The sequence below is a fragment of the Triturus cristatus genome, chromosome 8 (assembly GCF_964204655.1).
Source record: "Triturus cristatus chromosome 8, aTriCri1.1, whole genome shotgun sequence".
NCBI lineage: Eukaryota > Metazoa > Chordata > Amphibia > Caudata > Salamandridae > Triturus > Triturus cristatus.
This window is the reverse complement of record NC_140591.1, coordinates 955369976-955385424: the sequence shown is the minus strand read 5'-3', so window position 1 is coordinate 955385424 and position 15449 is coordinate 955369976. Positions and strand designations below refer to the sequence as shown.

General features: G+C 43.3%; 1 long non-coding RNA gene across 2 annotated transcripts in view; it reads right to left on the bottom strand.

The window, feature by feature from the left end:
• Window positions 1–703: 703 nt before the first annotated feature.
• The window catches only part of LOC146805285 (uncharacterized), a 108769-nt gene continuing 94023 nt past the window's right edge, over window positions 704–15449 (bottom strand). For both annotated transcript variants that reach the window (XR_014967444.1, XR_014967443.1), the window contains one exon: window positions 704–921. This is a non-coding gene — a long non-coding RNA (uncharacterized LOC146805285). The remainder of the gene's footprint in view (window positions 922–15449) is intronic.

The window sequence follows — 15449 nt, the reverse complement described above, 5'->3', positions numbered from 1 at the left end:
GAACACAGGCATGTTAGCACAGTTTTGCAGTGGTAAAGTGTGCAGAGTGAAAGCCAACAAAAACAGGTACAGAAAACAGGAGGGGTGAAGGCAAAAAGTTTGAAGACTCTGCAGAGAGGGCCAAGTCCAAAACCAACCTAATGATTAAAACTCTTCAGTAGTAAACTGAGCTCTGTTTGAGCATACAGCACTTCAATACAAAGACATTAATCGAATTTAAAAAACGCATCATTCAAGAGATATCTTACCTGAGGCAGTTAGATTTCCAAAATCCCTACCCACAGAAACATTGGGAGCAGACATGTGACAGGATATGCTCCAAAACGGTACGAATACAGTCTCTATCATATACATAGCAACAAAAAAAGGCAAACAAGATAGTTAATTGATCCAGTCTAGGGCAGAGCCCAGTAGAAAATGTCAGAGAAAAATGTAATGTACTGGTATTAAGGTAATAATAAACATATAAGCATATCTATAAAATCTTTAACAGATGTTGAATCAATACGCATGAGGTAGCTATGGGAACAGAATAAACGATTCTAGACATGAAATCAGTTTCCATAGTAGCACAAATGAAATTGTGCTTTACTTTTGTGCATCTGAAGACAAATAATTTCTCATAAGACCAAGGACCAGCATTGTTTAAGCCTAATACACATAATATATTTTGTAAATGTGCCCTTGACATTAAAAGCAAAGTGAAAATGCCATTTATTTACATATAATCTGTTCCTTACATGAAACATAACAATATGCCTGCACCTACATGGAGCAGGGAGAGGGCATCAAGTTATTTTGTTTGGGATTTCCGGCAGTGGCCCTCGTCCTCATGCAAGAAATCCATGACTGCGAATACAGCCTCCCCCCAGGCTTGCACAGCAATGGGAGACGAGCATTTCGAAGCCATCTTTGTCCGCACTGTAAGGGAAAGAAACAATAAATAGTGCATAACTTTCCTTTTTGTTTCTTCCTCTATCGTGTGCATATATTATAACGCAGATGTAAAAAATAAAATGATGACAGAGTGGTTAATGAAAATAAAACTATTGTAAAATAGCATTCACTAAAGAATACCACCACATTTTACAGCAGCGTAGTGTAATGTTACGCACATGGAATTACGTGAGTTACTCCCACCACATGCCCCTTATTTATTATTTTTTCACGCAGCGCAACACAGCAAGCTATCTTACTGCACTGCATGTAAGGGAAAGGGCAGCAATGTGCAGTATTTAACATTATATAGCGCATTCCTGTCATTTCCTACTGCTGATACACCTTTGGCTGCCTAATGCCAATACAGGCAGCCTTGCATCATGGTGCAAGGCTGCCTGTGTTTTTTGGCATGATTGTTTTTGTGGAGGAAGGGACAATGTCCTGCACAAAAACAATCCTCAAAGGCATTTGCTTTTTTCTGTGAAGCTTAACTCGAAAGACACCTGCCCACCTGCCTACCTGTTGGGGTGAACTCTGCTCTGCATTCTGCCGCCGGCGCCGCAGCTTCTGTGCTCCCTTCTGCTGCGTGTCTCCCCCGCCGCCGCCACTTTACATCGCGGACGAGTGAGGGGGGAGACTACAGCCCCCAGACTGCCTTGCGGCCGCTGACGCCGCCAACGCGCCCGGAGGCGCTTAAAAGTTCACGGCTCCCTCGGGGGAGTGGGAAGCTTAACTCGAAAGACACCTGCCCACCTGCCTACCTGTTGGGGTGAACTCTGCTCTGCATTCTGCCGTCGGCGCCGCAGCTTCTGTGCTCCCTTCTGCTGCGTGTCTCCCCCGCCGCCGCCACTTTACATCGCGGACGAGTGAGGGGGGAGACTACAGCCCCCAGACTGCCTTGCGGCCGCTGACGCCGCCAACGCGCCCGGAGGCGCTTAAAAGTTCACGGCTCCCTCGGGGGAGCGGGAAGCTTAACTCGAAAGACACCTGCCCACCTGCCTACCTGTTGGGGTGAACTCTGCTCTGCATTCTGCCGTCGGCGCCGCAGCTTCTGTGCTCTCTTCTGCTGCGTGTCTCCCCCACCGCCGCCACTTTACATCGCAGACGAGTGAGGGGGGAGACTACAGCCCCCAGACTGCCTTGCGGCCGCTGACGCCGCCAACGCGCCCGGAGGCGCTTAAAAGTTCACGGCTCCCTCCGCGTCGCGGGACGCGCGCGGGCGACGCCGGGCTAAGCCCGGGCAAAGGGCGGGCCCTCTGTGGCCCTCAGAGGCCTGAGGAGGTCGGGTCTGGGCCAGAGACGTTGTTGCTGTGTGATTTACGTCCTTGAGGTTGATTGTGAGCCCGCGCTTTATGGTTGTGTCATTAAGTGGTTATTAGAGTTAACATATGGTGGGTACAGTGGGCTTGTTGTCTTTGAAGAACCTCACTACTCCTGATTTAAATCTGTTATAGTATTTGGTGGAGTGGTAGGACCAATGAGCAACGGCAAACTTAATGAAATGCCGCCAATGAAGGGCCCAATGGATAATTATCTCATTAAAAAGGTCAGCAAGATTAATAGTGATAGGAGGGCTTCCTTGGGCAAAGAAAGCCTTATCTTGATGCCTGGAGAAGTGTCCCTCCCATTGGTTGATACACACACGGCTAGTAATTCTACCTGTGGAGTAATGAAAGCTGTTACTACTACTGTTCAGGTGCATAACGAAAGGCATGTTGACCCTTTAGCTAACCCTAAGGTTCATTTAGAGCATGCCTCGGTATCTACTAAATCGATTAGGAAAGTTAAAAAAGCTAAACGTAGATATAGGGGTAAGCATGCTCAAAAAAGATTAGTAACTTCAACTTATAAAAGCGGTTCTCTAACGCAGAAATTTTTGGGTAAAAATCCCGATTTGGGGCATTTAGGAACAGAGCCATCATTTTTGCCTAATTCACAAAATTTGCCATTAGCTCCCATTACATTACATAATTTTGATCTTGAGGGATCTGCAGGCGAAGTTTCGGATAATTTTTATGTAGCAGATTCCCCTTTAAATACGCCCGACAACGCTGGCGACTCTTTATTGAGTTTTTATGCTAGCAGTGTCGACGAAGGGTCTCCTAATTTGCTGAATTTTTCACCGGCTTCTCCTCTAATTTCACTCAATGAAGAACCTAAAGGGACTAAACTCCAGAAAAATAAGGGAGGTTTAACTTTAAAATGGCTAACTGAAAATTTGCAAGAGATCATAACTCCTATTCTTAGGGAAGTAATGGGTCAATTGACCTCGCAGATGCCATCCTTAGTAACCAATCATTGCTTTCCTAATGAGAGAGATACTTTGGCGAAAATTGAATATATGGTAAAATCTCTAATTCAGCCTCTTTTGGAGAATGTCGTAACTACTAACATGCGCTTTGACTCTATTGAGAAAAAACTCACTGATAACACCTCTGCACTTTCTGCCTTGGTGACAGGCCTAGAGAACAGTAGCTCTGGCAATTCTTCTGCCAAAGCACCGAGTAATATTACTTCTGACCCACTAAGCCATTCTACTACTCTAAAATCTACCCAGATTAGACATGTGTCATCCTGCCTTCCATCTACTAAAGTTCCAACTAAGCCCCTCCAAACGAATAAAAACATGCAAAGCAAAGCAATTGATAATATAGCCGATAATTTGACCTCGGAATCAAATTTAGCTTCAACACAAATGAACAACGTGCCTATTAAGGAAGGTGGCCTAAAGAATACCCTTAATAAACCTCGGCAATCCCACAATATAGTGGATCTTCCTCCTGAAGCTGCTCCCTATGCAATTGTTCTAGCTGGCGTCCCTGAGCTCACTAATGATATCAGGGAAGACCATCAAAGCCTTCGGAATAAAGTGATCTATTGGCTGCGCAAGAATAGACCATTGCCCGCCTATATTAATGGGGAAATACTGCATGTTAGGCGTTGTGAATGGGTGGGGTCGCGTCCCAAAGACATAAAAGGGGACGTAATTATAGTAAATTTTAAAGACCACAGAGCAGTCAGACACATTGGGGATTGGTATGATTACATTAGCAGTGATACTGTTTCGACACATTATCTTAACTATTTTTACCCATATTCACCAGTTCAATATCGCTCAAACCAGGAGGACGGTTGGCAGATTGTCAATAGATCAGAACCTAACCATTACGGCCGTAGTCGATTTTCACTTGCACAAACACGTGAATCATTCAATTGCCAGTCTAGACAACCCCATCCTCCTAATAGAGGTTGGAACAATTATTTGTGGGAAAACAGAGACATTGTCCTGCCTGCCTATAATCTACCAACCCAAAACCGGTTTGATGTCTTTTCCGGGTTAGAATACGTGGATTGACGCAAGACCGTTACTCCCAATAGCCTACCTATTAGTTCAGGTGTACATAATGTCGATACTCAGGAGAACACCAATGAACAGATGTCATTATTTTGCACCGAGGATATTATGTATGCACAAACTATTCATAGTACAACCTATGATAATAAGATGAAGGACAGTTATGATCCCAGCCATAAGGCCTTACACACATTTAATTTAAATGATGAGGGACTCATTGGGAGCCCCTGTCATAATCAAATCCAGGAGTCTGGGACCCCTAGTGATTTAACCAATGGGGAAATTAAAGTTAAAGTTAATAGGAAAACCTGCACACTTCTATTTTGGAATGTGGCAGGTCTTAGGGAGAAAATCAATAACCCATCCTGGGGCACACTCATGGATGGTCATGATATCCTGGCTTTCCAGGAAACATGGTCCTTAGACCCAGTGAATATGCATGGGTATAGAAGCTTTTTTACCCCGGCGGTGGGGGGTACCCATGGTAGAGCTAAGGGAGGTCTATTGACTTTTGTCTCTAATTTGCTTAGATATGATGGGATCCGGTTTTCTCCAAAATCTAGCTTTTATCAACTGATTATTTTAAGGAATATAAAGGGACTTAATGTCGTTATTATTAATTTTTACAATAATATATCAAGGAAAGAAATCCCCAGTGTCCTAGCAACACTGAGGGAGGATTTATATCATGAAATAGACAAAACCGATAGAGAAGTTATGTTTGTTTGGGGGGGGGGATTTTAATTCTAAACTTTGTACTAAGAGTAAACAGGGATTATGCGGCTTAATGATAGAGCAGGAATCTAACTTAACTCATTTCGAACATTCTCTGATTGGGGATTTATTGAATGACATTATGTTTATGTATGATTTAGGCTATGTAAATGAATCCGCCCAAAATCCTACCACCTTCGTGCCTACATTTATTGGTAAAGGTGCATCATCCACCATCGACTTTATCATTGCCTCAAATAATTGCAGTCACAAATATATTAAATCTAGTACCTTGGACCTGCCGGTAAGCGATCATTTGCCCCAGATTATGGTGGTTGAAAATCTTTTTCCTGATCAACAAGAGGATGTGCCTCTTACACACATAGCATCGGATATGGCCCTTGGTAGTCAAAATGGGTACTATTTAAAATGGGACAAGGTTGTCCCGGAAAGGTTCTTAGACAACCTATTGAAGGTTTGCCCTGGTAGTTTTGCCATCTGCTTAGATGATAAATCTAGTAGTGACTTGATTATCGAACACTTTAATATAATAGCTACCACAATTAAGAATATATTGTGGGTGGAGGCAAACAATGGTGCAAAGGGTAAGAGAAGCTGGTTTGATAATGCCTGCACCAGATCTTTAACAGCTTTAAAAATAGCCGTTCATAGAACACCACGTGATCCCATCGAAATAAGACACTGCAGGAAAAAATATAATGAAGCCTTAAAGAATAGGAAAATGGATATAAAAAAGAATGCCCTGGAAATGCTATGTGAAGCATCGCAACAGAAGGATACATCTGCATTCTGGAGGGCTGTTAATACACTTTTCCTATACGATAATTCTAAGGCGCGTATAGAGATTGCCATCACAGAGGAGGATTGGGTGGCGCATTTTTCTAGCCTTTATAGTTCACAAGAATTTCCCAATATTACTAGCCCCATCACTGGGGATCTTATAGGTGAAGGGAGTGAAAAATTGGTAGTAACCCTGGAGGAAGTCAATAAGGGTCTGAATGCAATGAAGGGCGGCAAAGCTGCAGGGCCCGACGGGATCCCCGCTGATTTGTATAAAGGAAATGCTGAGCTTTGGGGTCCCATGCTGGTGCAATTATTTAACGCAGCACTGGCTAGGGGCCTAAATCCGTCCTGGTTCACTTCGGTGATTGTACCCATTTACAAAAAGGGAGACAGACAATGTTGTGCCTGTTACAGACCAATCTCCTTATTGGACTCATCTGTTAAAATCCTGGGGAGAATTATCTTGGCTAGACTACATAGCTGGGCAGTAGAAAATGACATAATGAGTGACCTACAATATGGTTTCCAAAAGGGTATTGGCACCATTGAACAGTGCCTAAATCTGATGTTAATACAATCAAAATATCTTAGCATAAAGGGTGAGTGCCTGTATTTTACGTTCGTTGACCTTTCGTCAGCGTTTGATTGTGTTTCACATGCTAAATTATGGGCAATTTTAAAAGAGATAGGTGTGGAGGATTCTATTGTGTGCTTTTTGAAGGATCTTTATTCAGGTGCTAATGCTACGGTTCGCTTTGGCAGTGGGGGCCAATGTACCAGGAGCTTTCGGGTGGGCCGGGGCGTGCGTCAGGGATGCGTCCTGGCCCCCTTTTTATTCCTGGTGTATATTAATGGTCTTGAGCGCCACCTCTTGCGGGAGTGTGTGGACATGCCTAGGATTGGGGGAAGGTTCGTCCCCGCGCTCCTATATGCGGATGACGCAGTCTTAATGGCTCGCACCCCCATGGCGCTACAATCTTTGATACAATCCTTTGAATCTTTTATGTCCAATCTAGATTTAAGGGTTAATTGCAGTAAAACCTTCACAATGAACTGTGGCAAAAAAACTGGCAAACATACTAAAAGAATGTTCTTGAATGGAGTTTGTTTGGAATCTACTTCTACCTTCTCCTATCTTGGCGTTCTGTTCCACGAAAATGGGGTGTGGTCCCATGCAGTTAAGGCCAGAACTTTTTTGTTCCAAAAAACTATTATGGCCTTAAAGAATTTTATTAAAAAACTGGGAAAGAAACCGATTAAAGAAATTTTAACAATTTATAATGCCACATGTATATCGGTTGCTATGTATGGCTCAGGTCTTTGGGGCTATTTTAACATTGATTCGATCCAGAAAGTGGAAAACAGATTTTTGAGATATGTCCTGGCAGTACCTCAGTGTGTCGCGACCTATATCTGCCACATTGAACTTGGTCTAACATATATATCCGATTTGATTAGAATCCAGCCAGTTCTCTTGTGGCATAGGATCTGGACAACTAATGAGTGCACAATGAATCGGGCCATCCTGCAGGACGTCCTTAAATTGGAAAATGTGGGTTGTGTAGAATGGCTAACTTATGTTAGAACATTTCTTGGTAAAATTGGTTGCCCACAATATTTCGAAGAGCCACTCTTAATGGACCAGGTTTCTAGGAAATCTTTGTTTAGGTTATCCCTGGAATACCTTATGGAAATTAGAAGGGTGGAGGAAATGAAGAAAAAGACTGTATCTCTACATTTTCCTCTGCTCTCTGGTATTAAAGTACAGCCATATTTATCATTGTCGATATCAAACTATGACCGTTTTATCTTGACCCGTTTTAGATTGTCTATTGTTTTTAGACTTTTGTCTCTCCCAGTTATGAATTCGTGGTCGCCAAATCTACCTCCATGCTTGTGTGATGATTCTTCATCCCAGTCAGATATTCACATTTTATTCTTTTGCAAATTGTATACTACACCTCGTAGGTCATATATTACTCCTCTTCTTAAAGAATGGAAAATCAATAACTATCGCCTTGCCTTTTTAGAACTACAGAGAATGGATACTTATCTTACCATTACCGCAGTCCTAAGTTTTTTTAAAACTGTTTTTAAACTCAGGAAAACATTGGGTCTTTAATATGTTTTTAAATTTTGACCCTTCTCCTTTTTATACTTTATGTGTATTATGTATTACTGAAATTTACTGCTGTAACTTTCATGGTTTTTGTCTTTTAAACCGAATAAAGTATTCTTGACTTGACTTGTGTGTGCTTCAGAATGCAGCACTTATAGAAAGGGCAAAAAACAATGAGAAATAAAAAAACTTCTCCTTGATACGTCTCACCTGGGGAGGCATACCATTTTACACATTCCCAGGTCTACCACTAAAGGTAAATCTGGGATTGTGGCAAAATCCATGGGTGGATGCTAGGGAACACCCACGCTTCACCCATGGAATGCCTTCCTGGGGCAAAGTAATGCAAGGCAGTGAATTGCTTCTCTTGCTTTACTCCAGATATATCAAGCCATGCAGGGCCACGCAAGGTGGCCTTGTGTGGCTTGGTAAATCTACCTTAGGTTTTGCATCGCCCTTGCCCCCCCCTTGTATGGCACAAGGGCGACACAATCTTGATAAAATCTGGTCCTTCGTCAATGCCACCCAACCTGAAAAGCTACTCCTGACTTTAGCATATGCCTAAAGGAGATTACATCTGATTTTTCATCTGACTAAAGTTCTGTCTGATTACTTAGCAGATGTGATTTGTCATATATTATTACTAATGAAAGACAATGCCTGCTATTTGTTATGATGCACTCCAATGCAAGAAGAATTCTACAAACATTAATAATTCGAATTTCTTGTTTCTAATGATATTTATTGTGAGCTAACAGACTAGGATCTGCGCTGAAATTGCCTGCAAATCGGTGGCATATGAATGAAGGTTTTGCAACACACTTGTGCCACACAAGGGGGCACAAGGGTGATGCAAAACCTAACTGAGATTAATAAAGCTACACAAGGCCACATTATATAGCCCTGCATGACTTCATAAATCTAGAGTAATGCAAAGCAGTACAAATCGCTGCCTTCAATTACCCTGCCGCAGTGAGGCATTCCTTGGGTGGAGCACGGGTAATCCCATGCATTTACACATGGATTTTGGCACATTCCCAGATTTTCCATGAGTTTTAGACCTAGGAATGCTTCAAAATACTACACCTTCCCAGGTGAGGCATAATGGGGGGAAATATCTTTATTTGTCCATGTTTTCCTCTTTCAACGTGTGCTGCATTCTGCAGTTAATATAGAAAGGGAAAAATACCTCTCATGATTGTTTTTGTGCAGGAAGGTGTCCCTTCCTGTACAAAAACAATACTGCCTACAATGCAGGCACCCTTGCAACATGGCACCTGTGTTGGTGCTAGGCATCCAAAAGTGCACTAGCACTGGGAAAAGGCAGGAATGCACTTTATAATGTTAAATATGGAGCATTCCTGCAGTTTCACGCAGAGCAGCTGTGTTGCACTGCACGAGAGATTGATAAATATGCCCTGCTTAATTGCTCAGCGCACTTTTGTTCACGTTGAGGATTTTTATGCTGGTTTCGTACCACACACATTTCTTATCGAGCAGCTACTCATTGCTTCTCTGGTCACTATACACCACAACATTAAAGTCCATTTTGCCTTGTACCCATATTGCCTTCATTTTCTTTTGCAAACAGCTTCGACATTCATGAGTAAAAGTACTGGGATCTGATGGTTGTAAAGAGAAATGCGAGACAACAGGAGGTAACCCTCATCATGCTTTTTTTTTTACTTGTACTGTGTTTTCATATATTTAAATGTCAAATTGCCCCATTATAAGGTATACCTTAAAGGGCACACCTCTGCCTTGATTAGAGTCGTCATCCATCTGACGTTTGATGGGAGTGACCTGTCATCAGACTATGTCTTTGTCGTTTGTGACTATAAAACATCTTCGTTTTGTTCAGGCCCAAAGACAGCAAAAAAGGATGAGTTCCTCTACCAACATATGGAAGTTTACAAAGGTGGACTGTGTCCTTTTTCTTTGATGCAACCTGGTGGGTTAAAGCAATCTGGGAAGCCATACAACTCATGTACGGGGCAGCATACACAATCTTCACAAGGCAAAAGGAAGACAAGAGGCGCAAGATCACACAGTGAGTCGTGTTCACAATGAAGTTGAAACCATGCAGCCTTTCCTTCGCATCCGACTAATAAGAACTGTAACTACCTGTATAAACTGTGGAGTGGCCGGATGTGTGACCTTGCCGAACCCTAAAATGACACATTATAGCTTCACACCGCAGGATGCGCTGCCTGCAACATTCTGGAGAAAGACACAATTCTAAGTAAATGGAAAGGACAGTTGTGAACACCTTTGTTAAAATGAAAAATGGATCACAGGGTAGAAGCGCACAGCTCGATAAATGCACTTCCAAGAAAAATAAGCCCACCTATCATTTCGACTGCAGACAATACTACCGTTTTGTTCGTGCTCAAATTCTGCTCGAAGTGGAGAATCCCAAGATTATCTACTCACATAGTTCATGCACTTAAAGCCATGGGGAGGGGAATACGTGCTTATAAAAGGTGCACTAATAGAGCCGGTTTGTAAGAGTCGAAATCTAAAAGGCCTGGTCACAAGTGAGTGATCCACCATATCTCGGTTGTAGATACCTACTGAGGATGTCACAATTCTTTCCCATGTTGACAAACGCGGCCTGTCGTTCATGGAGAAGCAGAAGACGTGATTTGAGTATGCCCTCCTGGTCAATCTAAGTCTTAGGCTGTGGAGAGGTGTGGCTCACTGGTTAGAGGCGGCAGATCCGCAAGCAGAGAATCGGCCAGGGACCAGGGTTCAATTCCCGACGCGGCAGGGTCGTGGACCAGGGTCAAAACGGACTCGATAATTCTCGCCTCCGTACCTACTCTAACCAGGAACACACTCGGCAACTCTGGCCATTAGCTTGCCTCATCTCCACAACGGCCCCCCACATTCGCCGGGGATGCCTGGTTTCACCTTGGAGATACCCAGGAGGGACCATCTCACAGGGATAGCCAGGACGGGTTCCCCAGCGGTCTACAGCGCCACGACGCCTCAGGGCAGCAGTGCGCTTTACAAGACACATACATTTAGGCTTGCAACGTGTTGATACATATTTAAGTACAGGTACTTTTTTTTTTTTTTTGCATCTTTTATATAGCGCAAACTCGACCCGAAGGTATTGGATCGCTGTACATGAGCACCGTATTTACATTACATATTCAGGCACGGGGAGATTAAGTGATTTGCCCAGAATCACAGGATGTGCACGCGACCTCGAGGCTCGAACCCTGGTTTCCTGCACCAAAGTCGGCAGTTTAAGCCGACGGACCACATCCTCTCCCCTCTCCTTGCCACCATCGTGAGTGGAGAGTAAATGTCTGATGATGTCAGCAGGCTCCATCCCCACCACACACTTTGCATGGCAAGAGATGACACTAAGAGACAGGAGGTGAAGGAAAGGGTGAGCCTGTGAGTTGCTTCTTTGAATCTGTGAAGCTCCTTAAACAAACGGGTCATGCATCTTATGCTCCAGTGGACACTTTGTCATGTGATGACATCTGAAGATGCATGTACTGGGCAGAGGAAATGTGTACACCTAATCGCATATGAGTACTAACTATACCAAGGGCTTGGTGTTAAGCTGTGCTTTGCACAGTACCTCTGTGTTGCAGACCCTGAGCACAGCTGAAGGCCCTGCCGTGAGTAATACTAATAAAGGCATGGACCAGGTCATCTGGATTCCTTTTTCTGCTCTTTATGAGGCACCAAAGATATTATTGGTGTGATGTCATCAATAAGTGGTTGTGATGCCATGCTGCGAGTCATGAGATGTTCAGCAAAGCACTTGAGGCTCTATGGTTGTGTATTGATTGATCACATGCACATTTTAGTGTTTTTAGGTTTTGCATTGTAACCATAGCGTAACTTCAAAATAGTTTTAAATTGAAAGTCATATTTTTTTTTATAACTTAGTTTAGTAGAGAGCCATAGCATACTATTAAGAAAGGTGCCTTTGATTGTGTAGTGATGTGGGTTATCTAAAATATGGTGTGTGGCTACTGGACAATCCGTATGTCATTTGGGGACTTGTGCCTGTAGTACCTGCAGAGAAAAGTCCACAACCGGTACATAATTGTGGCCGCGGACATCGTTGCTGGGCATGCCATTTGCCAAGTAAATAGACCTAAAAACTTGCAGTGCAATGGAAGGGGCCTTTGCCTGCAGCTGATATATAGGGCCAGATGTACGGCTCAACAATTTGCGAGTCGCAAATTGCATCACATTTGCAACTCACAAATTGGGAAGCACAACAGTGTCTGAAACCCTGTTTGCTATTCCCAATGGGGTCGCAATTGCATGCGTCATGCATATTAATGAGGCTGTCACAATTTCCGATCCCATTGGGAATGGCAGGCACTCCCAGGGATGGTGGCCTGCTGGGATCTGCAGACAACCATGTCTGGGACTGCTGTAAAATAAAGCAGTTTTTTAAATTAAATGCAGACGGTTTTTCTTCAAGGAAAACGGGATGCATTTAAAAAATTGAAAATGAAACTTTTCAGTCGCAAAACAGTTCTACACAGCTTCAGGAGTTGCTATTAGGAAGGGACGCCCTTGGAACGCCCCTTCCTAATAGCGAGTCGCTAATCCTATTTTGATTTGCGACTCATAAAATAGGATTAGCACATGGGCCACACATTTTTTGAGGTCGCAAACGGGTCTAAAACCCATTTGCGCCCCCAAGAAACGTTAGTGCATCTGGCCCATAGTTCTTAATTCATGTTTAGTTCAAATGGACAGTTTTCATTTTATTGGTGGTCAAAAGCTAGACCAAAAATTATAATGTGTTTTTAATATCAAGTAGTCTTAATTGTACAGAGGTTCAATTAACAAATGTTTGATAGTTTTCAAATATTACAACAACAAAAAATCACAGGGATCTGTATAATTAGGAGAGTAAAAACATCGAGGGCCAGTCCTAATAACAAGCACAACTGGTAGGCTACAGGCAGAGTGAGTCTTTGCTGTGAAGTGTATGCTTGCGCCTATAATTGGTTATTTTACATGCTGGATATTACTGACAATCTGTGCTGTAAAAATATCTACACTCCACTGAAGTCCAGTATACTGAGTATATTACCGGATTAATAAAATCATATTGAGTGCTGATGTAGAGCAGTCTTTGGCCTTCATTCAGTAGCCTAATAAAATCATATTGAGTGCTGATGTAGAGCAGTCTTTGGCCTTCATTCAGTAGCCTAATAAGATCATATTGAGTGCTGATGTAGAGCAGTCTTTGGCCTTCATTCAGTAGCCTAGCAAGAATGCAATGGACTCTGGTGCACCCGTTTGACTGCTGTAAAATGCGGCAATTATCAGGGTTCAATATAGGCCTTGTGGCTCTGAGCCCAGGTGACACTTCACATGCTACAGCAATGGTAGCTACACTCCTGCCCTTATTCTGAGTTGCACAATCTCCTATTGGCCAGTAAAAGGAATTACCAGATCCCAAGCGATTATGAGTAATGTGGTGAACCTGTGGGTTCAAAGGTAGCCAAAATCTCAAGTCAAAAACCCGAATAATCAGATACAATACATTGGATTTCCCCAGTAATCCTCATCTCCTTGTGCATCATTTTCTGGCAGATTGGAACAATTTGATGCAGTGGCAGTGGATAAAGCTTAATGTGTATAAGAAAGTTTGCTGGTGCCCGACGCTCTGTTAATAATCCGCTGGCCGATGCAATTAAACGTCATCGCTCTGAATACCAATGCCGGTAGTCTTTAATCCATTACCAGACACTCTTGCAAGTTCCTACATTCTGTTGTGATAGTTCTGATGTCTTTTTCTGTGTTGCCTATTTGTGTTTTTTATCCCGCTTACATTCAGGTAAATGTCTTATATGTAAAAATAAGTGCCGGTCCGCAAAAATAAGTGCTGGTGTCCACCAACAGCAATCACTGGCTTAAATTAAGCACTGGTAGTGGAGCCGGCCAACAGAGTCAATGTATGGTTGCCTTCATCTCCAAAATTAGAAAACAATGCTTGAATAACAGCGACAGAATAAGCCTCAGCAGCCTTTGCATTACAGGTGGTCCCAGTCAAAATTTCACCCACTTGTTTTTCTCTTGCTGTGCTATTATTCAGCTGGTCTTCTTAATCTGTAATGTAATCACTGATGACAGTCTCCAACAATTTGTAGCTATGTCTCTTTTCTCCCTCAAACCCACACGCAATGCAAACAGTTTTGACTGTTGTTTCTCATTCTTAAACCAGTGCTTGATTTGAGCCAGTGGTTTCCGGTGCTCGGCACCGGCACTTAATTGTCAACTCCGGCTCTTATGACAGTCTGCCACATGGTGGCACTGTCTGTCTAATTTAGAGATGAGTACACCAACAACAGTTGTTTATCAATTGAGTATACATTATGAAAAATAAATACCCGCCACCCAAGCCATTCTTATAGCTTTGGGGGCCTAGAATACTCTGAATTGTCACACTTGTAAGAGTGTGGTGGTTGGTAGTTGTTTTGGTACTGTCGTTGGACCGCTGGCAGCGGTACTGGGTGGTCCAAGCTGCAGTGGCCTCCTGAAAAAGGCCTTAGCAGTTACTTTTTTTTAAAATCTGTCTGCAGCTCAGCACCACCACAGAAACACTTTTTCAAGATTAGCAGGATCTCCAGAGGTACTTTAGGTACAAGTACAACATACAGAGCAGGTTTGCATCCTCATTTTCAATCATTGGGTGAGAAACTCCTAGCACCCCCTGAACATGGATGTCTTATATTAACTATGATACTAGGGGAGATTCTTTATGAAGTTCGCAGTACTGGCCTCTTCTGTAGCAGAAGGCATAAGATAGAGATGAAGAAATTATTCAGATAGTTGAGTAGTTAGACTCATATGATAGTGTTGTGCAATTATGTCTAGAGAGACTGATGGAAGGAATGACCTCCATTCAGACACCTAATACAGGCCCCGGGATTTGGCTATGCTATATATTGATTCCCCATGTCTGCAGCATCTGCAGAACACAGCTCACAACTATGCACTGTGTGGGTTGCCGTCCAGTGTCAAGTATCCATGTTTCAGTACTTCTAAGGCCAAAAGGGGTGACTGTAGGCTTTACACCCCTTGCCCCGTATTTGTACCTACAATGCCAAAATAAACTTTAGATATGCTGGGCCCGATTCACAGAACAAACTTAAGACAAAATCCTAAACTTAGTACCATTTTAGTATTCACAGAATGCACTTACTACTTCTGGTATTCACAGAATGAACGTACTACTTTTGCGATTCACAGAATAAACTTACTACTTTTGCTATTCACAGAATGGATTTAAGACTACTAACTTTACGTCCGCACTCGGGCCGGAAATTCCGGCCCGGAGGCGGAGCTTCCGGCCCGGAGGCGGGGCTTCCGGGCCGGAGGCGGAGCTTCCGGCCCGGAGGTGGGGATTCCGGCCAGTGGCGGAGATTTAAAATCTCCACCTCTGGGCCGGAAGCTCCGCCTCCGGGCCGGAAGCCCCACCTCCGGCCCGGAAGCCCCGCCTCTGGGCCGGAAGCTCCGCCTCCG